This window comes from Bombus impatiens, unplaced genomic scaffold, assembly GCF_000188095.3.
Source record: "Bombus impatiens unplaced genomic scaffold, BIMP_2.2 scf_0843, whole genome shotgun sequence".
In the NCBI taxonomy this organism is placed as follows: domain Eukaryota; kingdom Metazoa; phylum Arthropoda; class Insecta; order Hymenoptera; family Apidae; genus Bombus; species Bombus impatiens.
In genome coordinates, this window is record NT_177262.1 from 146585 (window position 1) to 171103 (window position 24519).

The 24519-nt window shown below is 39.0% G+C and overlaps 1 protein-coding gene across 2 annotated transcripts in view; it reads right to left on the reverse strand.

Moving 5' to 3' along the window:
- The window catches only part of LOC100743639 (RDS/peripherin-like protein xRDS35), a 73907-nt gene extending 50569 nt beyond the window's left edge, over window positions 1–23338 (reverse strand). For both annotated transcript variants that reach the window (XM_033323220.1, XM_033323219.1), the window contains exon 1: window positions 23116–23338. The gene's annotated coding sequence lies outside the window, so the exon portion shown is untranslated. The remainder of the gene's footprint in view (window positions 1–23115) is intronic.
- Between the last annotated feature and the right edge of the window lie 1181 nt (window positions 23339–24519).

The window sequence follows — 24519 nt, forward strand, 5'->3', positions numbered from 1 at the left end:
CTCAGAAGCCATTCAACCGTCTGTCGAGGAAGGAAGGGTCGCGATGAAGCTACCTCGACGACGAAACGAGAAAAAGTCCGTGTCGCGTGGCGGCGCGGTGACACGACGCCCTCTTTTGGGGATGGAAAACGCGCCGCTCCCCAGAGTGTCGTTCTATGCTCGAGCCAACATAGCGTCCTGATGTTTTACGAGGTGGCGACCCGGTGCCAACTATGTCTCGTTATATTAGATTTTACTGGCCGCTCCAGGCGGTGCATAAATTCGTTAACCAATAAAATGCTCATCGTGTACCGCGATAATCGGGTCGGCTGCCTGTGATAATCGAAGTCTGTCTCGCGATTCTTAGCGCCAGGCGCCTCTGTTTTCCTCCCCTCGTCTTGTTATTCATATGGTAATATGCGTGAGCAGGAGTTTGCGAAGCTTTGATTAAAGTAGCGGAGAAAGCTACTTAATAAAATTTTGTAGTTTCGAATAATTGGATCGTATCTCTAGATTGGAAATTGTCTACCTAGATTTTTGTATTTTTGATTATTCTTTCTATAAGCTGTTGAAACATAATTTTTTTTGAAAAGCAGATTCTTAAAGTATTCTTTCTACAGAAGAAGAAACATTATCGTTTTCATAAGCTTTTAAAAAATCTTTTGGCAGGAAGATTGAAAAAGTTGTACGAAAGTTCGAATGGAAAATGGAGTGTAGTCCAAAGAATTAAGACGGTTTTCCAAATCATCGAAAGCAGTTCCGGCTTGAATTTTTCGTTTTATCGTAAGGAAGAATCTTCTTGTAATTTATGTTGATTTAACTAAATGAAAATCACTGCTCCGACCATCGCTGTTCGACCCTCTTGTAACCCGGTACCAACCATCTGAGAAAACGGAGACTCGCAAAAAAGTACTTTGAAACGTGCACCTAGTATCTCGCTAGGTTTAATTAAAATCACACGTACCGTTCCAGAACAAACAGACGTTCACCTTTGCGGGATTTGGGTGAAAGATTGGGTCGAGACGAAGAGACCTTCGCTTCGTTCAAATTCATCCATCTTCTTTAAGTTTCGCTCAGACTAATCAAAGTTCAGGTTGATCGTTCAGACTCCATACAGATACTGGTAATACGTAATTTAGAAAATTTTTTACACGATGATAGGAACAACTTTTCGCTTCAAAAGCAAATAAGAAAATAATTTTGGTAATATGGAACTGATCGACAATGTACTGAATTTTAAAGGCGCTTTCTTGTAAAAAAATGGCAAATATGATTTATCGTGTTTTTGCTCTTTGGTCTTCGAATAAGCACGGAATACGTTAACGTGAAAAATAACATCATTTCAAAAGCTACGATTCCAACGTTGAAAGATATGAGTACTTCGTGAGAGAAGCACAAGATGAAAATATAATTTCTTTAGATGGTCTAGGATATAAAGTTTTATTCTTCGAAACACGTTATATTTTTTAGACTCGAACGCGTATTCGGGAAGCTGCTCGGTAGCAAGCAAGACGAACAAGGAGATGCGGCCCCGAGAAAGACAATTTTCCTTCCATAAAGCTTTCCCTTTCCGCCGGGGAAAGGCTCTTAAGATCGTAAAAACCGAGTTATGCCGTTGTACTCTCGCTGCGTCGACGCGTAATCCTTCTCGACTAGCTGCAAATACACCGAGATGATAATTAAAAACCGCCCTGTGTTCGTAGTTTTCTTTTTTTTTTCTCTCTTCCATGAATTATTCAGCGGCAACGTCGTTTACGCGACTTTACACCTTCCTTCCGTTCTTTTCCGTCGCACCATCTTCGATTCACCTTCGGCCATTTAATAAATTTTCGCCTCGAGTTTCTTGGAAATTCGTGTAAGGTACAGGATTGAGTCTAGTTTTATACTTAGTAGCTTTAATTTACATGAGTTGTAGCATATTAGTGTGTTACATTTTCCTTGTGTTCGTTTCTTTCGTACTACACTGCGTTTACCACAAACTGTTACGTATATTTTTTCTCAGCTCTTTTCTCTCTAAGCAGGAGCTCTACACTCGATTCTGAAACTGTTAGAAGATTAAGAAAAGATTCGATTCGTTGGAAAAATTAGAACAATATACCCTTTTAGGATAACAAACAGACTGTTGAAGTGCAATTAAAATGCGAGCAGGGTATGCAGGGAGAAAAGCCGGGTCACGTTTCAATCGTCGATAGTTCCAGGACGCTTCTTCAAAGCGATAGAAATTCAGATCTCTGGTCTCGTGGAATCGAGGTTCGTCGCGACGTTACAAGACAAACAGGAGTCGATAAGCCGGAGCCATGAGCGTGATAAGGTCGCCATAGAGGGGGCGAGATCCGCAGGCTGCTCGACTTATTCGCTGTCCGTGATATAAAGCTCGGATTTCCACCGAGTCGTCGAAGTCCGGAACGTGAAGCTCGGAGAACCGAGGCGCTCGTATTAAAATCCCTCTCAACGCGCGCGAATATTCGAGCGGGTGAACCCAGTGAAAGCTGTTTGATCCTCTCAAAGAACACATTCGCTGGGAAATTAATCGAGAAAGAGGAGGAAACTGTTGTTTATTATATGATCGAAAAGTCTCACCTGTCGGAAATTTTATCAAGAGAAAGACTCGGAGAATTATTTTATCGCACTACGTCCGAAAGTGTCGAGTTGTATAACAAGCAACTGTACGAATCTTAAAATTCTCTCAAAAACTGAAAATCCTCGATATAGAAAGTTCAGCGGAAATTATTATTTTATAGTGCAAGCTAAGATGTACATCATAAAGATTAGTCAATTCCCATGCATCATCCCCAGAGAAAAAAAGACAGCAAAATTGTCAACCAGCCGTCGACATAACAACATTCATAGTTGTTGGTAAGTCGCGTGCTCCTACAGCGCTGAGGAGCACTCAAGAACCAAGATGGAAGAGAGTTCTCCGAACTTCCATTAAGTTAAGGATTTCGCGCGTGAGAAGAGAGTGAGCAAGATTCGGAAACATATACGATAGAGCGAGACGTAGACAGTTGAGGCTACTCGATGGATACGAGCAAGAAATCCTCACTGCAAACTCATCTTTACCTTCCCTCTTTGAATTTCCTCTCTGAATTTCTTCATGTGTCATTACTAGACTGTGGATTTTCATGCAAATTCATTTTTTTTCAGAATGTAGTTAACAAAGTACAGACGCGGTATAAAATTGTCTCACCCACCAAATATTATAGAAAACATTTGGGAATATCTCGTTTATATTTTCATATTACGTGGATTCTGTGTAATTTTTCACTTTCAAATTTATCATAAACTTCGTCGCGTTCTAGTCATTACCCATCCAACCCCTTTCTTCTTCAACCCTAAATTCCCCCTCCTTCGTTATTTCTTTATAAAAGAATTCTTTCCCAATGTACTCGAACTTTTTACACATTCCCCAGTATTATTCGAAAGCCATCTATCCTATCTAAACTCGTTTCACGTGTATCATAGAGTTTAAGGTGAAATTTCCCAGTTTTCCGTTCGCTTTTGTGCACCGTCAACTCCCCAAGACTCTCTTTCTTGATTCTATCCCTATTTCAATCCCTTCGCCCAGCAGTCTCGTTTCCACCCCAAGTACTCATCCTCTCGATTCCGTTTCCCCGTCCCCGCATGGTCGATGTTTCCTCAGGTGAACGAGAATCGCGTTGGCTCGTTACATCCAGCTCGAAGGAATTCTCTGTTCGCTTAGCCCACCCATTTCCACCCCTCCCCTCATCTCGTCTCTCTATCGCAGAACACGAGAGTGTACAGCCCGATCATCAAATTGGGATCACTCTAAATTTTCAATACCATTCATTTTTTTGGTAAAGTTTAGAGACGCGAGCAAATTCTATTGGGTTGGCAACAGTTCGAAGTTTTCACTTTGCACTCTGGATTACTATCTTGCATGGACATACAATTCTGATCGACGTTCCTTTGACAGTATGGATTAATTATCGCGTTTGATATTTGTTAATATTTATGAACGGAGTATTTATTAATATCTATTAATATTTATCGACAAAAATATACACCATCATATACATATTTATTAATAAATTTAGGTAATCACGACTGCCATTTATCTGATACTGCATGATTCCTTATAGTCGATGAAGTCAAATTTCTGCATGTGAATCGGATTTCGATGGTTAGTGATCGTAGAAAGGCGGATCGTGACGTTACCGCGATTTTTCCCGCACGAGGTAACCCGTACGAGGATCCTAGTTGCCAGGCAGGATTAAACGAAGTTCACGTTCCTAAAGTCGCTATTACCTCTGACACGTCGAAAGTTTATAGCCTAGAAAGAGGGAAGGGGGAGAAGGTCGGATCGATTTTGGCCGCCTTTCGGTTCGCCAACACCCTTCTCCACGTCCCTCTTCTCTCTACTCTTCGTTCCGAGTCGAACGTCTGTCGTCTTCACCCCTCTCTCCCGTTATGTATAACGTTTACCCTCGCAGTTTGCCCCGGCCAACAGCCCCGAGAAAATGTAATTCCATCGTACAGTCGAACTTTCGGGCTTTAATGTTTGCCCGATTTATCGTCCAACCGACTAACAGCCAGCTTCGATCACAAAAGGGAACCAAAGTACTAAGCTGCCTGTTTTTATCCCTCATCCCTGTTTACGGTCGTTCGGGAACAAGTGGTAAGCGATATGAAGCTTCCGATTGATCTTTGCGGACGTCCCAAGTTTCTGATGGTTCAAGGAATTTCTTGCTTCCGAGGATTTTTCTTGGCTCAGATTATGACTAACATTTTTAATGGGTTATTGATTCGACCGGTATACTCTATTTATCGATCCTCTTCGATATTTTCAGAGATAGGATTATTTTTTGATATTTCTCTTTCTCTCTCTCTCTCTCTCTCTCTCTCTCTCTCTCTCTCTCTTTCTCTTTCCACACAGATTTAACATTCTTACGAAGAGTTTAATTCTAATTATAAGAAGATCCATTTTTCCACTTTCTCAAATTATTTCACTGTACGTCATCCAACGTAAAGAATATAATTCTATTTTCTACGAATATATTCCATATTTCTATAATTATAAAATGATGCGTTTCAATCACATGGCTAAATTCTGTTCCGCAGCTACATCAAACAGAATGAAAATTAGCTATCCGATCAACAGATTCCAATAATCCCACACTACAGAAATCCAAGTGGTCTTTAAGCCTGGCCTCGTTAGGGCTCTCGCGATGAAGAGGGTCATAACTCGACGAGACCACAAGAAACCTACCTCTCCAACCCTCCGCCTCTTAACCATCTTCACAACATGTAACCACGTTTCTCCGTGTGTTTAAAGCGCTCAACGTTACAAGAGAGGAAAAGAAGCTTCAAGTGTTCAAGCAGGGAAAAAGCGATCGAGTCGCAAATACGATATCGGTTGAAAGTTTGAGGAAAGATTCCAGTTGCTTTGCTTCGCGGAACGATAACAGGTGGCCAGGAGAAGCTTCGCGGAAAGGAAATTGATATTATGTTCCTGATAAAAATGGCAAGGAGCACGATGTCTCTACGTACGATACGTACGCAATAACCAACTTTCATAAAGCCGGCAAATATTGACGTTTGGTGATTTCTATTTCAAGAAGAACCAGTCCACCGTCGTTTCTTTCTTGTTTCAAAAGATATACACCCCCGTTTTCCGGTTATTTAGTAAATCAAATCAACTTAATGCGCGCAAACAGAAGCCTGTCTTCGATTCAGAATTAGCAGAATTTCCGAACGTTTGGTTTCGCGAATCGCTGTTGGTATATTAAATCATAAATTCCAAGGTAAACTTTTAAAAATCATTTTCCTCTTTTCGCCAAATTTATAGAATTGATCGATGTATTTAACTGACCAGTGTGTATTATAAAAAAACACTAATATAATATTTTATGTAATTACGTGATATTTTGAAAATATTAAAGTAGCGAATATTTTTGTGAATGAATATTTTTTACATATTCTATTGACTTACTTAAATTTAATTAAAATTCAGTTTGATGTATGCGCGTAATTATAATTGTAATATCCAGCGGATAACGAAGTTTGAAAAATCAAATTGCATCGCGAAGAAAGAGCGAAACGTTGCGGTATGCAGGTTGTATAACGTGAGTGATTCAAACGCGCGTATATCAAAGGGACAACGAAAAGTTATTACCATCCAGGCAAACTATGCCACGATGTATTGTTTAATTTAATTAAAGAATTCGCCAATATTCGTTGATTCATTCCTGAAACGTGCGACTGTATCGAGAAATTCTTTCTTCATAAAGCGGAATATTAAATCGCCAATCTTCAATATTGGCAAATCGAATTTCGTTTCTTTTCCCTCGAAAACTATGACAACGAAACCTTCTTTGTCCCTTAATCCAATCCATCTAACGCAAGTAAACCCACACTCCGCTGTGCTTTTCGCATAACAAGCGACAGCTTACAACTAATAAACGTACCAGGTTGATGCACGCGAAGTATAGTTTATTTAAATAATAGGGGCGTGTAATAACTCAAAACTGATTAGAAACCCGACGCTGGAAACGGGTCGGGTCCAGAAAGAATTTCGGTATTGGCCTGTCTCATACATCATTATTATGAAATGAGTAGACACTGTGTATCTAATCTCTAAATATGATTCAAGTACTCAAAAGTGCAACTATTTCTGAATTCTCGCACGCTTTTGTTAAATAACGCTTCAACTACGCTCAGATCTCTTAACTTATATTTAAACAAAATAACTTCCACGTCTAATACACTTTCACGATAATTAAGCAGTTTCGTTATCCCAGATTCCCGAGGATTACTAGTTTTGAACTAAAATCTCTTGGGATAAAGCTGTTACAATTTGTTCCAAGATAATCGGTACATCATTTTAAAAAAATGACAACATACATAAAGTTCGACGATGAAATTGGTGAGCTGCGTTCTTTTTTATACGGCTACTGTATAATAAAAGAAATAAATAAGCAGGAAGCAACAATTCGAGGGAATCGAAACCACGTAATAGAGAAAGGAGAAAAAGACGAAGAAAGAGGAATGGAATTTGAGTGGCGGATCGCAACGAGATTGCTTAACTAAGACCTTAATGAGCAGATCTTCCTTTTCACTTGGCCGCGAGGCGGAGGATCGTAGTGGAGATGTATCCTTTGACAGGGATCGCGGTACACCGGCGATGAAAAGCTAACGAATGCTTGTCAAAGGACAAAATCCACCATTCCGCATTCTTTACGCAGGAAAAATTACCGTTTCGTTTCATTTCCTTGCGCCAGTATTTCGCCAGGAAGCAGAAAGTCTTGGGGAACGGAGGGGATGAATTGTACGGTCGAGAGTTACGATCACGACGATCGCATTATCGTTGTTGTTCGGATAAAAAGGGACGGTCCCATTGATTTATCCTGTTTCGCGAAGGATAAAGGGATTGGGATCGTTGCTCGTTTTCGATTTCTAAGTGATTTTGTGGAGGCGACCGATGATCTCCCTGTTGCCTTCGAGTGGGTTTAAGATGGTAGTTTGTATTGGGATTTGTGTCACGCAACTGGAATTATTTTTCAGTGCTTGCGAAGAACACTTCTTTCTTATATTTTGATACTTTTCTTAACAATAATTTTATCATATTCGTTTTATATTCTTCGAGTGATTTTCAGATAGAACTATTATATTAACTTAACGAGATATTTTATGATATACGTATAGAGAGAAGCTTAGATCTCATATTTCTATTAATAATTATTTTTTGGTAATCAGATAAATAAATAAGATGATTCGTTTGATATTATGTAAAATATTGCGAAGAAGTCGATTATGCTTTCGACGTTTCAACGACTTTCTTTGAAAACTATAAGACTAATATACTTATTGACTTTAAAAAAATCGTAGAGTTTATGTCAATATGCTATAAATTGGTCAAGAAGCTCTTCAAGAAATTCTGCCTGTTTCCACAGAAAGTAGGACTCATAAGTTATCAGTGATGACAGAAAAATTCTAACAACCCAACAATCCGGCCGTCCCCAAAATAATCTTAAAACATATCGTCCCATAAATCTCGAAAAGTCGACTTTACACAACTCCCTCAATTTGCGAATGTATCAAAATTAATCAAAGGTAAGAACAAATTTATTTCGACTCTTCAAAGAAAATTTTATCATAAAACAACCCTCCTCGACATCGCGGTTTACACTCCCTTCATGTGTGTTCCTATGAATAATCCTGTGTACAGATTTACGATGGACATACGCGTGAACCGTGTAGCCAGCATCCTTTTGCTTCACTTCCTCGTGCCACATGTACGTTCGAGTATATTCAAAGTTCAGTCTCGTTCTTCCTCCTTTCTTCTTAAATTTGAAAGGGTTCAGGACTGGTCGGGTTTATTAACGAATTGACACAAAGAGGAGCATTGGAACAATAACGATCGTCGGCTGGCTCGAACGTCGAATTAGCACGTCCATCCGCGAGATTCGAATCCATAGACTCGTATCGTTCCATGGAACATCGTAGCCACGATGGCCTCGAGTAGCTAATTAATGGTATCAGCGGCGTGATAGGATTCCGCGTACCTCCGATGCCTTTCTTTCTCCTCTTCTCAACGTTTCTACAGTTGGTTCTTAACTAAGATTCAGACGATGGTTTGAATAAAACGAATACAGGATAAGCTAGCGATGGAATTTCTGGACAGAGGGAAGTTGCTAAGTAAGGGCTATCAAAAGGTAATGAAGATTGTTAGTTTGGAATTTGGTTAAGATCGTGTTCTTGGAATTATCGAGAAGACCGCCGAGTAGATTTGAGCTTGAAGTGTCCAATTTGAATGAAATGTGAGACAAATCCAAGGAAAGTGGGCAGCTTACACGTTTGAAACTTTCCTATGAGATCTATCAGATCGAATTAAATCGATGCAAATGGAAAAGATAGGAAAAATAATCTTTTGCAATATCATAGACGATAGTCGATTCACCAGGGATCAAGTACGTTTTGTTCGATTTGCCAATAGCCATGAGCCGCGAGATAGGGGATGGAAAACGTCGAGTCCTTTTCATCGACTCCCATCGATTAACCCTCGCAATACTCTTTGTAGAATGCAGGAGCGAAGCGATCTTCGAGAAGAAAGCACGTTGAGGGCGAGTTTCAGCTCATCGGTCTTATTTACCCCTAATAAGGTAATTGTGGATGAGCTCAAATATCTCGAAACTTACTTCATTATTTCTGTCATGGTCAACGGAGCCTCTGGTTTTCGGGCGTCGTCGTGGATTTTCTTTTTCTTAATTGGACAGGGGCGGATTAAATTAACCACTGCCGCTACCAATGTGGCTGACCGCTCTTTCATTGAAAAATTGCGTTTGCTGTTCAGTTCGCGTACAAATTTTATCTTCTTGTTACAGTTATGGCATCTTAGACCATGTCAGAAATAAACAAACGTTCGGTCCGTTTTAAACAATGGCATACGTCAGATCTGCAGGCTTCAATTACTAAATAAAGAAGTAATTTGCCAATGTCCAGTCGCAAGACCACGATAATTCATCACCGACTAATGAATTATATTTCGTTCGAACGAGGAAATCGATTGGAAAGGAAATTTTAAGGATCCCGTTTTGTGCTCCTTCGTGATTAATGGATCACGTTTAAAGGGCTACTTACCACGGATAGGTTGATAATATTTTCCGAACGATGGAGAAGAACACGTTTGCTATGGAATTAAAGGAAACGTTTCCACAAGTTACTTACGATCGTGTTTCGAGCTCCTTCGTGACGTGTGCGCGCACATCTTCGAAGCTATTCCTTTTGGTGCGTGGTTCGACTTCACGAGAATTGAGCGTGGTCAGTAGCACGGGATGTTACGAGGCTTCGTGAAACCCGCGTAAATACAATAGCTGGCCAATGCCAGACCTCGGTGAAATTAATTTCAGCCTGACTTCACCGAATTTGTGAGCTAACTTTTATCGCTTTATCGACGCCCGTCAGAGTCGCTCGGTGAAATAAATTTCCAGAGCGGAATTAATTTTGTCACTACGTTTCGACCGGCCTTTCTCTCTTTCGTTTCTTTGGTAAAACGCGTTTTCGACTAATGACGGTGGAAATGCATTGGAAATGAAGGTAGCATGTTGATTGTTTCAAGGAATGGAGATGCGGTTTGTGGACATTTGATTCGATTGCGTGTTTGAATTCAGGATAATATGTGACGAACATTTGGAAAATGAAACGTAGATTGCGTATAATTTCCAAGAGTTATTTTCTACTAAAATTGCAGAATTTACACACTGCGTGGTATGCGATGAACAGATTGGATAATAAGCATTAATATTCGATTTCTAAAAGATGAACGAAAGATTGAGAGTAAAATCTTTTACGTAAACCATAATCGTTTCCGGAGAATGAATTAAAAAAAATAAGTTTTCCTTTTTTTGTTATTGAGAAAGTTCGGACGGTTCGTTAAAGCAGCAAAGACACTCTAATTTCCCGACACGATACAGGGTTAACGCTTGACGGGGGTGAAATACGCGCGAGACGACGATAAATTCAGCAATCACGAGCATAGTTGCCGCGCGTCGCAAATATTATCAGTCCTCCTTACGCTAATGTCTCGGAAGATTACGTGCAGGATTAACCCTTCGTAAATAGAAGAACTCGCCGGATTCCGGCGATGTAATTTATGACGGGCTGCCAGGGTTGAAAGGCTGGTGTCCTGGTGTATCTAACTAGATATGAAAGTTTAATGATCGCTTAATGATAGATGGTGTCGTTAGAAGGGTGCCTTGAAAAGACTGCACGATCTTTCCGGTAGTAAGACGCGCTTCGCCCTTCTCTATCGGTTTCGTTTCTTTGGCTGTTTGAGTTGGAAAGGGTGCAAGAAAGTGTGCACTTCTTGAGGCTGTTATTTTCTGACTTTTGAAGAGATTACGCTATTCTGTAAAAGAGTATGATGAAAAATGAAAGATAGAAGAATTTTTATCCCTTTAAGCGATTTGGAATATATTACGTTTGAAAATTCACAAATTTTTAATGTTATACGTATATGGATAAATTTTTAAAGGAAGATTAATGATTTAACACGGAAAAAATCAGTCAGATCATCTTGTCGACGTTTATTCGATGCATTTTGTACAATATTTAGAAGAAGAAATATCTGCAACAAATTTTAGAAAATTAAACATTTCATTGTCCGCCTTCTATGAGCTTTACTGCTTCATAAAAATTTTCTATATAAAACTTGCACGCGATTCTCTCTTTCCATGGTAGGTAGCTCCGTCCAAAAAAACGTGTCAAAAATAGAGTGCATGTGAAAAAATAAAAAAACTAATTTGAAACGTGAAAATCCGCTACAAATACTCGAATAAATGTAGATTTAATTTTTGCTCAATCGATCAGTAACTTCAAACGCAAGATAAAAAATGCAGAGAATTAGGTTGAAAGTAAAATTGAGGATAATTCTACGTAATTCACTGAATTGCGAAAATTCTCGGAACTAGATGTTACGAGTTTGTTTTAAACGAAATGTGTTTCGTACAATTTTTCCATAAAATAGAAAATAGGAAAATAAAGTATGAAAAATAGGAACATGAAGTAGCAGAAGCTAGTCAACAAAATGCAAATTCCTGGAAAAGCATAAAAAAATTCCAGTACAAAGTGACCTTTTTAAATTCAAAAATACATTTGTAAAAGGGCGCCGTGTACGTGACGTTTGATCAAATTAAATTGTGTAGAAAGGGAATTATTTTTTTTTGTTTGAACCGCGTTAAATGAAACTCCAGTAAAATAAAAATTGGGTGCATTCAGTAATTAGAAAAACATGAGTTTTTAATACCAGCATTTGTAAATATTCTCAGAATATTTATCCACGTTTAAGTTCCTTGAAACGCTCTAGACAATCATCTTCGACAATATTGCGCATGAAAGAATCATCTTAAGATCGAAGAAAGATTAACAAAGTTCTGACCAATTTGTACAGTTAAAGAAAGAATGAAGAACACAATGAATAATACAGAATAAAGTACAAGAGAAAATAGGTGGGTTCATTTGAGGCGCTTCCTTTATTCCGTGAAACGATATGAAAAAGTGGTTCTGCCGGAAGTTACACGGGCCATGTTCACGTTACACGAGCTACCCTTTGTGGTGGAAATTGTTTCTTTTTAAGTAGGGGTGCAAAAGGGAATGTCAAGCTCTCTCGCTACTATTCCCGGTTGAAACGCGATGCTACCATTTTTCACTTCCTCTCTCATTCTTTTTAACCGATTCAACATTTGCTAGTCGACCATTCAATGAACACGAAAAATAACCGCCCCAAAAAGGAAATCGAAATAACTTTCCAGTTTACAGCCTGTTAAAGAATGTCTATTGTAACAATGATATTTCGCTAACACACTCAGGAACCATTCCTATCAAAAATTTGTGTGAAATAAAACATCTGTTATTCAACCATTCAACGAATACCGAGAAAAGAAATAACCCTCCAATTTACGGTCTGTTAAAAAAAAACGAGTCGTATTCTATTTCCTATGACACTTTCAGAAACCGTTTCTACCAAACTTTTTTTCAACGTTAAACGATCGTAGAGGGTTGGAAATCGTGGTAGAAAATCGTAAAAGGCAGCAAACGAACCGCGCAGAGGACCAGGATCCAACAGGAAATCCGGCCGATGCGTAATACGCGATTTCGTCAGGTGGAACGGCTTGGGAATCGAATTACCCCGCGAGGAGTATCTACAAAATGGCCGTGCAGTTGTTTCCCGGCTCGTAAGTGGGTGCAGGAGAGACAAGAGCGGAAGGAAACGACGGAGAGGGCGAGAAAGTAGTTGAAACGGTCAATGCGAGGAAGATACGGGGAGACAGTCATTCCGACGTCGTCTCTCGGCATCGGGAAACCCTCTCTCGCATGAGAAATAACTCGAATTTAAACGGCTCGCATGCCGCCGTCAGCCACCCCTTTTACGACCGCTGGAGAAATAAACGGGAAATGAACGACCAAAAAAAAAGTTAAGGGGAGATGGAAAGAGGCATAATGGCAGCTAGACGCTACGATGACTGAATATCCAGGAGTTTTTCTTACGCCAATTCCTTCCTTTAGCCACTTAGTTAACTGGAAGAAGATACACGTATACATAGTATACTATTAATATATATATATATTTTGTTTTTGTATAATTTTGGTTAAGAGTTTGGGATCGCTGCGTGTTCTCTAGAATAGGAGCAATTTCAAGGCAAACGTTGTTAGAATTTTCGTACTTTAGAAAGTTTACAGACAAAGATTTATTAAATTGCAGGAAATTCCTATCCAGATCCGAGGCGTTAGTTTTAAATTGATAATAAAATTTTATAAAAGATTCGACGTAGATACATTGACAAAATTGACCAAAATTTCCCCGTTGTCATTAGAAAACCGCCAGGGAAACGTTTCGAGGTGCGCTGCAGCGGAGAATTCACCGCTAAGTAGAATAGTCCCGTATCTATCCAGCCACGGTAGAAATTCATCGATAGCGGGTCTCGCCGGGAAATGTAATTTCCCGGAACCTATCGTTATCGGGACACGAGTAACAGCCACGATTTACATAACATCACCCTGCTGGTACAAAATGCAGAAATCGAAAAGGAGGGACGAAGAGGACCAGAGTCCGAATGAAACAACCTGTTTGAAACGAAACCACCCCCTCCATTCTCTTTCCAATTTCCCAATTCGGGGCGTGCAAAGACGACAAGGACTACTGCATTAGCCTTCTATATACATGTACAGGTACGCTGAATTGCAAGAGTATCGCGTGAAGCAGCGCATATCTAAATAGACCGTGCCAGGAATCGAGCGCTATCTGTTCGAGAAACCTGTGAATAATTTTCACTGCAAGCGCTCCCAAGGCCTCCGGGGGTTTTTAATCGAGCGTCGGTTATTCCAGACGCGAGACCTTATCCTCCTGCGTTTCGTTCGCGTAGAAAAAAGTAGAAAATACTCGAGAAAATAGACGAAACACGACGTCGCAACCTGTACCGTGGTTATCTACGTCTACGTGTAAGAGAAGCAGGGGTAGCAAGGGGGATGGTTACTGATGCACGCTGAAATTTTAACGAAGCTTCGCCGGTAGCCTTTCTGAATTCACCGACGGACCCGTACTTTTTTTCCTTCTCTCCTCGTCTCTTTGAGATCCTCGATGACCTCGCCTCCCATCCACTTTTACGACCGCTGTCATCACCTACGCCAAGTGGATACGCAAGCCGGTCCGAGACCAGCAAAGTTGGACGTGCTTCGAATCCGCGTTTCCAACTCATTTACGAGTGGTAAGAATTTAATGGAGTATTAACACTAGCCCAGGGGAGAAATGGTAAGGTGGACTTTGCCAAATCTTCTGGTATGGGAGGGACTTCCGTAATTTAGGTGACAGGAGTGCTGGCGTTGTTTGATTTTCGGCGTTAGTGGAGAATTTTTATATATTTGAAGATCACAGGTGAGAAGTCATATTTTCTGCCTCTCCTTTTTCTTTCTTCGCAAAAGAGCAATTTCTAAATTCAATTATATTGTTAAGGAATATTACATCGAAATTATCATCGTTCCAGATGCACCAGGCTCGTTAGAAAAAGGATAAAAAGTCCATGGTAATAATAAAAAAGGAATCGCAGCGAAACCAAATAACCACAGAAATATCGATTATACAAGTGACCAAAGCTTCATTTTCTAATCGAAGTTGTATCAGCTTTGTGCCCAACATTCTCATCTCAAACCTTTGGGCGTACATTCCCGTTTGAACGGTAATTGAAGAGCTATCGCGATATTATTAAAAACAGAGAGCGGAGCGTAAAATGATATGATGCATTAATGGAGAGCGCGGGGTGAGCGGCTGTTCACGATGGATGTAATAAATTTTAATTAAACGGCCTGCGATAAAAGCGGCGCGATAGGCGGTCGAATCAAAGTAGAGCGATGAAAATCGTCGGTCGATCCATTCGCGAAGCAATCGTAGGGAAACAAAGGAGTCGAACAGAGGGCGGAACTCGAAGAAATTAAGCAAATGGCAAAGAATAACCTGGAAGTACGAACTACGAAGGGAATGAGGCGTTGAAACGAGTCGTGGAAAAAAGCATCGAGGAATTTCAGTGAACCATGCCGGTTTATCGAACTACTTAACTGGAACAAAGAGACAAAGCAGCTAACACGAGAGTCGAGCGAGGGTGACGAGAGGGAAAGTTTTTAGGACTCGAATCGAGATTATTGGAACGATATTTCTCGTCGATCTATTCGTTTTGACCTTTACATAAGACGAAAGATTTGCTGAAGGAGCTGTAACCTGTTTCCTTTCAACGAGATTCGCAATCTTTCTATAAAAGAGGAATTTCTAGTCTTGTCAATTATCGAGAAAACGTTCCGCTGGCTATGCGAATTAAAATCATTTATATTCCATAGAGACGTACTTTAAACCAGAGACAAAGAACCAGAAGCCTCGTAAAGACCTTTGAAGACCGCCGAGCTTCTCCGCCCGACTTTTTCATCAAATTTCACGAATTATTTTTAAATCGTCGCGTGGCAAACGGAAGAGTCTACTTAAAATCCATTGTCTTCTATAGAGAACCCATCTCACGCTGGACTAACCGACAGATCTAATTTCTCCATTGAAAATCCTCTCTAAAATGGTGTTTCCTTTCGCATTAAATATCCACCCGATTTCAATCTCTCTGATTTTCCCTCGGTCAGAAGTGAATACGCGTACGATTCAAATAGAACAGAAGCTGTTTGGCAACCTAAACCCAAAGAACCTCCAATTTCGTGGGGTCTTGCTCAGTTGTTCGTTCATGAAACAATTGAATCGTCTTTGTATAGCTACACGCGTGGCTATGTGTGCGCGTGTATAGGTAGCAAAGGAAATCTTTCGTCGAATTACGAGGATTCGTGGCACGGGTCAGTGGTCGTGCAATTTTCGTGTCTCTCGGGTGTCTGCATCGACTTTCTCGAACTCGTGGCAGTCCCACCGAGACTTCCGTCCCTTCCTGCAGCGTTTATGCGTCGCCTGGGACGCGAGTACGTTGAATAACACACGCTATGAGTAGAATGGGGTGACTAGGCTCGAGGAAAGACTACCCGAGGCTGTAAGAAAAATAGACGTGCTTCCATAGCGCCAGAAGCTCGCTTATTTGTCCAGGCCAAGGAATATTTTGCTATTCTCACGCGTCACTGATGGTTTTGCTACGGTAAAGTGGCTGAGAGATAGCGGAGGGTTCGAGTGGTTCTTGCGTGATACTTTGCGTCATTATTGCAAGAAATCTGATTCAACGTTTTTGGAAGATTTAAGCGTTCGTACTGTTTGCAGTATTTGCTGGCTTTGGGGCGAGGGATTGCTCGAGGGAAAATACGTACCTTTTTAAAAAAGAAGTAGTTTCTTAAAAAATATAAATTTCTGGAAGAAGGGCTGATATTTTAGGAAAAATTGAATTTCCTAAACAGGAGTTGTTCCTTTGAAACGTATAAATTTGTGAAGGAAGGGATGCATATGTTTAAGAGATACGAATTTTTCAAAAAAGAATTACCTTTTCTGAAAAATCTGAATTCCGTTTGAATGTTTTAGGAGATATGAATTTTATAAGGAAAGGATGATTTTGAAGAAAATATGAATTTCTGTGGAAATCACTTGAAATTATTATAGTATTGGTAGATTGTGGTGTAAAAGATACGATTTTTTCCATTGGACGTAATTACGTTGTTCTATTAATCGACACGAATTTAAATAATTAAGGGGGCTAAGCAATTAATCGAATGAATCTGCGGGCGGTTGCATGATTTACAACCGCGCCATCGGCTTGTTAACCGACGGATATTTAATCAAGCAAATCTGTGTAATGCATACGGGATTTCCTTTAAGCTCGTTGCATATTGCACGGCATGGCTGTGCAAACAGAAACATGCTATTCCTTCGATCGTTAATTCCACAGCAACCCGAAATAGTAAATACAATTTTCAGATACTACGACAGAAGAAAAAATTCTAGACAAATTAAAGAGTTCATAAAAAATCGATTCTTATTTACTTCTACCTGTTACTTGTCGAATGGTAAAAAATATCTTTGTATTTCTCATCTTGGTTGAATGGATTTCAACTATTTTAAACAAAATATCATATCATAAGACAAATTAAACTAAAAATAAAATAATCGAATTAATAAAGTTGGTTCCAGGAAATTTTCACGATACATGTTCGGGTTAGTTTTCGTCATTTAGATCACTTCGTACTGACTACTACACGATGTGTTTTTATCGAAAAGACGGAGAAATTTTACAATATTCTTTTTCGTTACGAGATCCTCGATCATTAGTGTCATTGTGCATAAATGACGAACCGATAAAATCGACGACGAAGGCTAGTTGATTTTTCAAATAATTGTCGAAGTAAATCAGAAAGACTATAAAAGGAAACATCGCTCTGATAATGAAGCAAGATGAAATCGCAAAAATCGATCAGCCGCCGATGAAACGGGAATTAAATTCATTCCATCGTCGATATTACTTCAACTCTTTACACGGCGCGCTACGGTTATGCGACCCATTAAAGCCGGGCAGTGTGCTTAAACTCTTTTCGATCGAAATATTAACGGCTATTGGTGGATAAAAAGCGTGGACGGCTGGATAGAAAATATATAAACGATTCGATAGCAGACTGAATTGGGACAGGGAGAGGTGTACAGTACAGAGAACAACGGAACGCGATCATCGAATCGATAGATAACAATATCTAGTGTTCGAGATTGCATATCGCGTTACAGAGAATCAGTGTATATCGGCTGATTGCCTCCGTGCCCATTTATGACGGCAATTTCGCTATTTTCTCGATACGTCGGGCTTGAAATAGAGTGAACCGATTGGGGATGAGGGTGGAATAAGCGGAGGGGTGGGAAAAGAGCGGACGACGGTCTACGCTGTGGCGCTTCGAAGAATTCATTCACAGTATCCTACGTGCAAACAATGAACATCTACGTTTGTGAATTCCTAGAAAGTGCGAACATTTCAATTATATTTTTGTGGAGATAATTTAGAAAACGTATTGGTCTCGAAATATATAACCAACGACGACTTCAAATATAATATCGTACAAAGTAAAAGGTACTTTCTGTTAGAACGCTTGTCGTTAGGATAACGTAACTTGACGTTATACTTTTAAGTCTGCAGAGAGTAAAATTCAGGCTCTCCTTCCATTTCATTTAAAACACGAGTAATTTCCTGGTGAAGGCAATCCAACGAACACATTCTTTCCACCGCTCGTGAACGAAATTCCCCTATTACCTCCTTCTTTTTTCCCCTTTTTTCCTCTGCCCTGCATAACGATATTCCAGAAAGTCGCAATGTCGAACGAAAACGTAACTTACTCTGCCGAAAAAAATGCACCCTAAATCACCTGTCCCATTAGCGTGGACAGAAAAAAATGAGATACACCTAATTACTTTTCGCTTTTTCCCCAGCATCCGCTCTTCATCCAGATGAAACGCGTTGATTCTCGTTAAAGTAACCCAATAAACGTGAGGCTCCTCTCTCTTTTTGCTCGACTCGAGGAGCGGCCACGGGATAAAATTCTCTCGAGTCCTCCGGCTTAACACGTTGCGAAATATTCGACGCATGTTTCGTAATTCTCGCGTTGCGCAGTCCTCCGGCGAAATAAGGGCGAAAAGTTGCAGTTAAGCGCTAATTGCTTTATCCTTACCTCAACCGTAATGCGGATCGCGCGTCGTCCAAGCGAAACTATGGCCAACCACCTCCGGAACCTGCAACTCTCTCTACGGATCGATCGCTTCCTGTCGACGTTCTGTCGCGATACGTGATATTCTTTTGAAATTAGACGAATTGAGAGACGAAAGCTGTTCGTTCTATATTTCTAAAGAGATTTTGGCGGGGCTTGCTGTTGTTAATCCTTTCAAGGACTAGTAATGGTGGAATACACGCATACACACGCACACACACGCACACACACGCACACACACACACACACACATATATAATATATACATATATTTTTTTAGTATTTGATATTTTTAATGTGGAATTTATTGGAACGCCGTGTCGTTCATTTTATGTCGTCGTTACTGTAAGAGCTTAAAAATGTGTAGAATAGAAATATATTAAAAGATAAAATGAAAAATGGAAAATAGAATGCATATGGAAAGGTACAATAAAAATGAAATATAAATAGTATATGTGGAAATATATAAAGAATATATGTATGTTTCTATATGCACGTGAAATGTACAATAATCTTCATTCATAAAATATAATTTCCACAAATATTTAGCGAACATAAATTTTCGGATACAAACTATTAATTCATACACGCTAATACACGTTTCAACCAAAATCAATTATTAATTTATAATAGAAGCTTTTTAAACCAATCTAAAAGAAACGAAACCTGTGAATTTGTAATCCTTGAATTAGTCCAAATTTGTTCAGGCAATAGAAAGTATTTTTTATTTTTTTAGACAATATAGAATCAAGTCCAAGAAAATGTTTACGAAATATTCGCCATTCAACGATCCTTTCCACATATCCCGCGACATTCAACCAGCTTCTGAGTCTGAATGAAGACTACCTGCATCGGTGCTATCATTATCACCGCGTTTGTTACATTTCGCGTTATTCCTTCAACAATGTTCTATGTTAAACGTATACCTCTGTATCGAATATCGTGTCACGTGTTTCACGCGAGTTCTTAAGAAGATTGATCGTTATCTGTGTGAGAGTACACTGAATATACGTGTACGCGATCTTGCACCATGCTCGTGAAGGTGAATGGGGTTTCTGTATATACGTGCGCGCGTTTTCAATGGAGCGTTGTTTGCCCAGACATTGCGTATTTTGAGCACGTTGACTTGATTTCGACGTAGTAATTGAAATGCTAGCTGATGAAATATATCTTTAATTCAACGCCATTCCCTCCCAACAATAACTTCTACGACGTTTTGCATTTTTTACGTTGTTATGCTTCTAAATAAATCTCCGTTAAAAGAGAAAAACGACGTTTTGTTTCTGTTATACGTATTTCCGGCAATATGTACGATTAAAAGATTATTCATAATCATGCTTGAATTAAAGAAAAATTGTAAGCACACATATATGTAGCAGTAAAAGTTGAAAAATTCAAATGAACATATCGTACGCTACTGTACGAAATCATTTCAACAAATTACTAGAAATATTGCTGATCAGCTAACAAAATCTTCCTCCACATTTTTCAATAGCAACTGTCTTCCTTCTGGATACTTCATTTACGCGCGCGGGGTTTTTTGAACCGTCCGCATTCACGAAAGGTTACCTTCCTTCAAAATTCCGCTCTATGCCCGAACTCAAGCCCCGCAAACTATTACTCAAACTATTCCAACTCATATTCAACTTGTCCACCCTCATACGTGGCCCGGTGTTCGAACATGTTTGAGAATGCATCCGCCCCGCCTCGAGTAACGTCAGCGGGCTTGTGTTTGCACACGCAAACATCAATATTAGCACGTGCATCGTTCGCGCGATTCGCGTTTGTTTGAACCGCCGCGATTCGCCTGCGTTTCTCCGTTCTCTTCCGTCGTTGTCTTCGTGTCCACACTTTCCATCACGAAATCATACTCCATCGACGTATACAAGGTGTTTCATGCAACACGGTCAACACTATACGACAACTGGGAAAAGTAACTGCATATGGACGGTAGGTTCATGAAAATACATCCGCTTGTATGAACGAAATGTCTGATTGACTGAGCTTAAAGCCGAATTTCCGCTGTATCACATTGCAGGAACACGGTGGATGGACGCGGATGAAACGAGAATGAAAGTAGCTGTTCATCATTCGTGTTCGTCCAAAGTGAAAATTCCGCTTTAACCGAACTCTTTTACCTGAACTATCGCCGGGTGTCAACCCACTTATGTGAACGTCTAACAATAAGATGTAAACAGTAGGGGCACGCGTTACGTGACAGACTCTCATACTTCGCAGCGGATACAAGTTTGCAACATTGTTATGTATTCAAGGGTAGATGTTCCGAGGGATTCTCTTATACGAGCATGAACTTCTATTAACCGAGTGAAAAGAATTACAGATGGAGAGAAATGGGTGGATACCTATTATGCAAATGACCTGGTTATATAAACAACTCGTATAAACAGAGTCCTACTGCAATTAGATGCTACAAAATATTCTACAGTTTCATTAGTATTGTTACAAAACTCGACTACCACGATTATAGATGTCGATGAAGTTCGAAAGACATCTGGAAATACATATATTATTTTACATATAAATTGTACAAAATACAAATCATATTGTGTTGCTGTAGAAAACAATTTCTGAGCATTTACAGATATAGCTTGGTCCAGTTACACGAGACACCCTCTATACGAGATTTAGGTATGTATCCACGGTGTGGTCGAACGAATACACGCGAGAATAGGAACGCGCAAACGCGGAGAAACACGAGCCAGCCAGCGAGAACGCTTTAACGAACCAGCAACGCCCGAAGCGATCGCGAGAGACACCGTCCTTGTTTCCCGCGTAATGAATACGAAATTGAATAACATCCGGCGTCGAACGTTTACCCTAGCTTTACAAGCTTTCAATGACGCGACGAGGGAGTCGCGAGCTCAACTCGTATCGTTTCGTTTCGTCGCGCCGCGATGTTTTTGTCAGCAGATCGTTTGATCGACAAACGAAGGAGTTTCGTAGATGCGAGGTATACTCGAATTTTGCTTCGTCATGATTACTTGCTGCCAAGGATGTAGGTACTATGTTATGTATCGTGATTTCGGATACTATTACCACGTTTCATCAAAGGGGTAGTTTTCGCTAAATTCACGAATATATTATGTAGGCTATTAATTTATAGCTAATGAATATTTTAATGGGAACTCGCCAACAATAAGAGTATAACGTAAGATTTCAAAATCTAAGTAGCTATTCGATCGTAACACGCGAAATGACCGATTTGCAACAAGATTCACTAAACGAATTAATAAAATAAAGAAATTAGCGTTACATATAGAAGAGAAAATTTTCAGTTTAAGACTTATAGATAACAATTATCGAGTAATCAATTTTTGCTACGGTCTAATGACCAGTTTAACTTTTCAAAGGCAAAATCATAGTTGGATTAAACTTGTATTAAATTTGAATTAAGCTTGGTACATGGATAATTTATTTTATAGCGTCAGGGAGTACCTGGGAATTATCTTGAGGCAATAAAAGTTTCTTTCTATTTGTCTGTGAAATATTTCTGTCTTAAGTCGAGACTTCGGATTTTAGTCGCGTCTCCTCGATCTGTAAACTCTACTTTATTTTCTTGAATAATATTTTACGATTCACGAAGTATACTAAAGAAACAAAGATTGTATTCTAAGGAGAATTCAATTATAATAATGTGCTAGCCAGAATTAGCATCTTATCGACGAGATGCTTTTACCGTGAATAATAATCTTATTGAAATCCTGTCTTTTAAATTAATTGAGCTACCGATATGGAAATTTAATAATATATTAAAGAATCTTTGATTATTATTCGTATTGTTAGAGTTATGGAAATTCCAATATTGAGATATTTGATACATTTATACATCTCATCTACATATTGCAATGTAACATGTTAATTTTAATGGCCTGCCCTGCCGTTAAAATGTTCATGATATATTTCTTATACGACAAATACTCAGTCCAGAATTCTTTTATCTCAAGGAATTTATTCATCAATAATCCACTGAAATAAAAATAATTAATGCTGGTATCTGTAATATTCAGACTGCGGATTTTTACACATTCACGGAAAACATAAAAATACAAAAATGCATAGAATACGCGTAATATGCAAAAGTATGTAAAATATGCAAAGTTCACCACTTATTATGATATTTAATAGGCAAAACAAATTCCTGTATCGGTTCTATTCCTCTGTTTGTTTCCTTCACAAAAATATGAATTTGCATAAATATCCGCAGTCTGGTAATACTAATTCCGAAATAATAACAAAATCAGGTTCAGATTCAATGTATGTACAACTGAGTTCACGAAAATTCAGTAACTCCAAAGTTTTTGGAATTAGCATATAATTTACATTCTCCACTACTTTCTAAACTTTATATACCCAACTATTCACGTATCGTGACAATACAATTATTACGCATCGTAAAACACGAAATCGCATTTAACACCGTACTGATATCGTTTAATGTTTAACTAATATTAATTCGCTTACTTGGCAATCTTCACTTCTCGTTTAATATCTGCCTTAATATCCACGTTTGGATATGGTTATTCCGCGTCACTTTTATTCCCACGTAAACACACGTTGAAAATAGATTGTAGCGGTAACAAGTCGTGGCAGGTACGGTGGCCCAGTTGTTGTTTAGCGTCGTTTAACTGCAATGTTCTCAATCGACGCCAGTATCGATGGAACAGAATAACGCTTGTCCGTCACTTAGGACGCGTCGCGATCGACTAAATGTTTCGTATTCGAGGTTACTTCGGGCGAGGGGCACCCCTTGTCTGCGATGAATGCGAGCAATTCTGCTACCTGCGGTTTGTTGACGTCACGCGGATGAAATATTTCGTGGGATACGAAACCGTTCGTATCGTATATCTCCATTTGTTGTTTGAAACTTGTGCTACGCGAAATGATGCGATGATAGAGTTAAAGGATAATTCGATTTGGTCAATTTTCTAGAACGAACCTTTAGCGATAGTATTGTTGACTTTATAATATTAACGTAACAATGTCCGTTTAACGGTACTATTTTTATCAGTATAAAAGAATTGTTTAAGGAATACGTGGAATCTTTATATCGTTTACGAAATATTTTGATCTACTGACAAACGTAGTAATTTTAGTTGCATAGATAACAGAAATCGTGTGATAAAAAATATTTGTTATGAATTTTTATCTAATTTATATTTAATGTTTCTAGAAAACTGTGTTTATGTTTCATTTAATTGATTTTTCAAACGTGATAAATCTAATTTTATAGGCGAGAAAAGTTGTTTAATGAAATTTTTGTAATGAATTTCTCATCGAGTTTATACATCGAATTTTTATTACGCGCGGACAAAATTTTATTTATTCCATTTAATTTACCTAAAAATCCTGTTTGATCATTTAAATCTATTTATTCTGTAGAACATTTTGTAATTTTAGTTTCACGGATCGTATAATCAATTTTTTCGTAATAAATTTTTATTGAATTTTTATTACATTTATTTCTTCTATAACGTATTTAAAAATTCTCTTTGGTTTAATCTATTTGTCTTCTTTAAAAGAGCTCACCAGCTTCTGTTTTACAAATTTTTCACTTTTTTTTTGAAATACGACAGTATCGAATGATAATTAAACTGTAAATTAATCCTTCCGCCGGAAAAATTAGTTTCGTTTTGAAAAATCGAGAGGCTCGGTATTTCTAAGTACTTGGTGAGGCTTGATAGCTATGCTACAATGTACAATGTACACAGGCGAGTGGAGACAAAGCTGCTCTGGAGAGATTCAAATTCAGGATCCTTCTCTGTCATAGACAAGCGTATTACCTCCCAGTCTCCAGCTATACGGGTAGCTCGCGTTATCGTTAGCCGGGATTTTGCTCGTAAATGACAGCTGCAAAAAGGAGAGTGA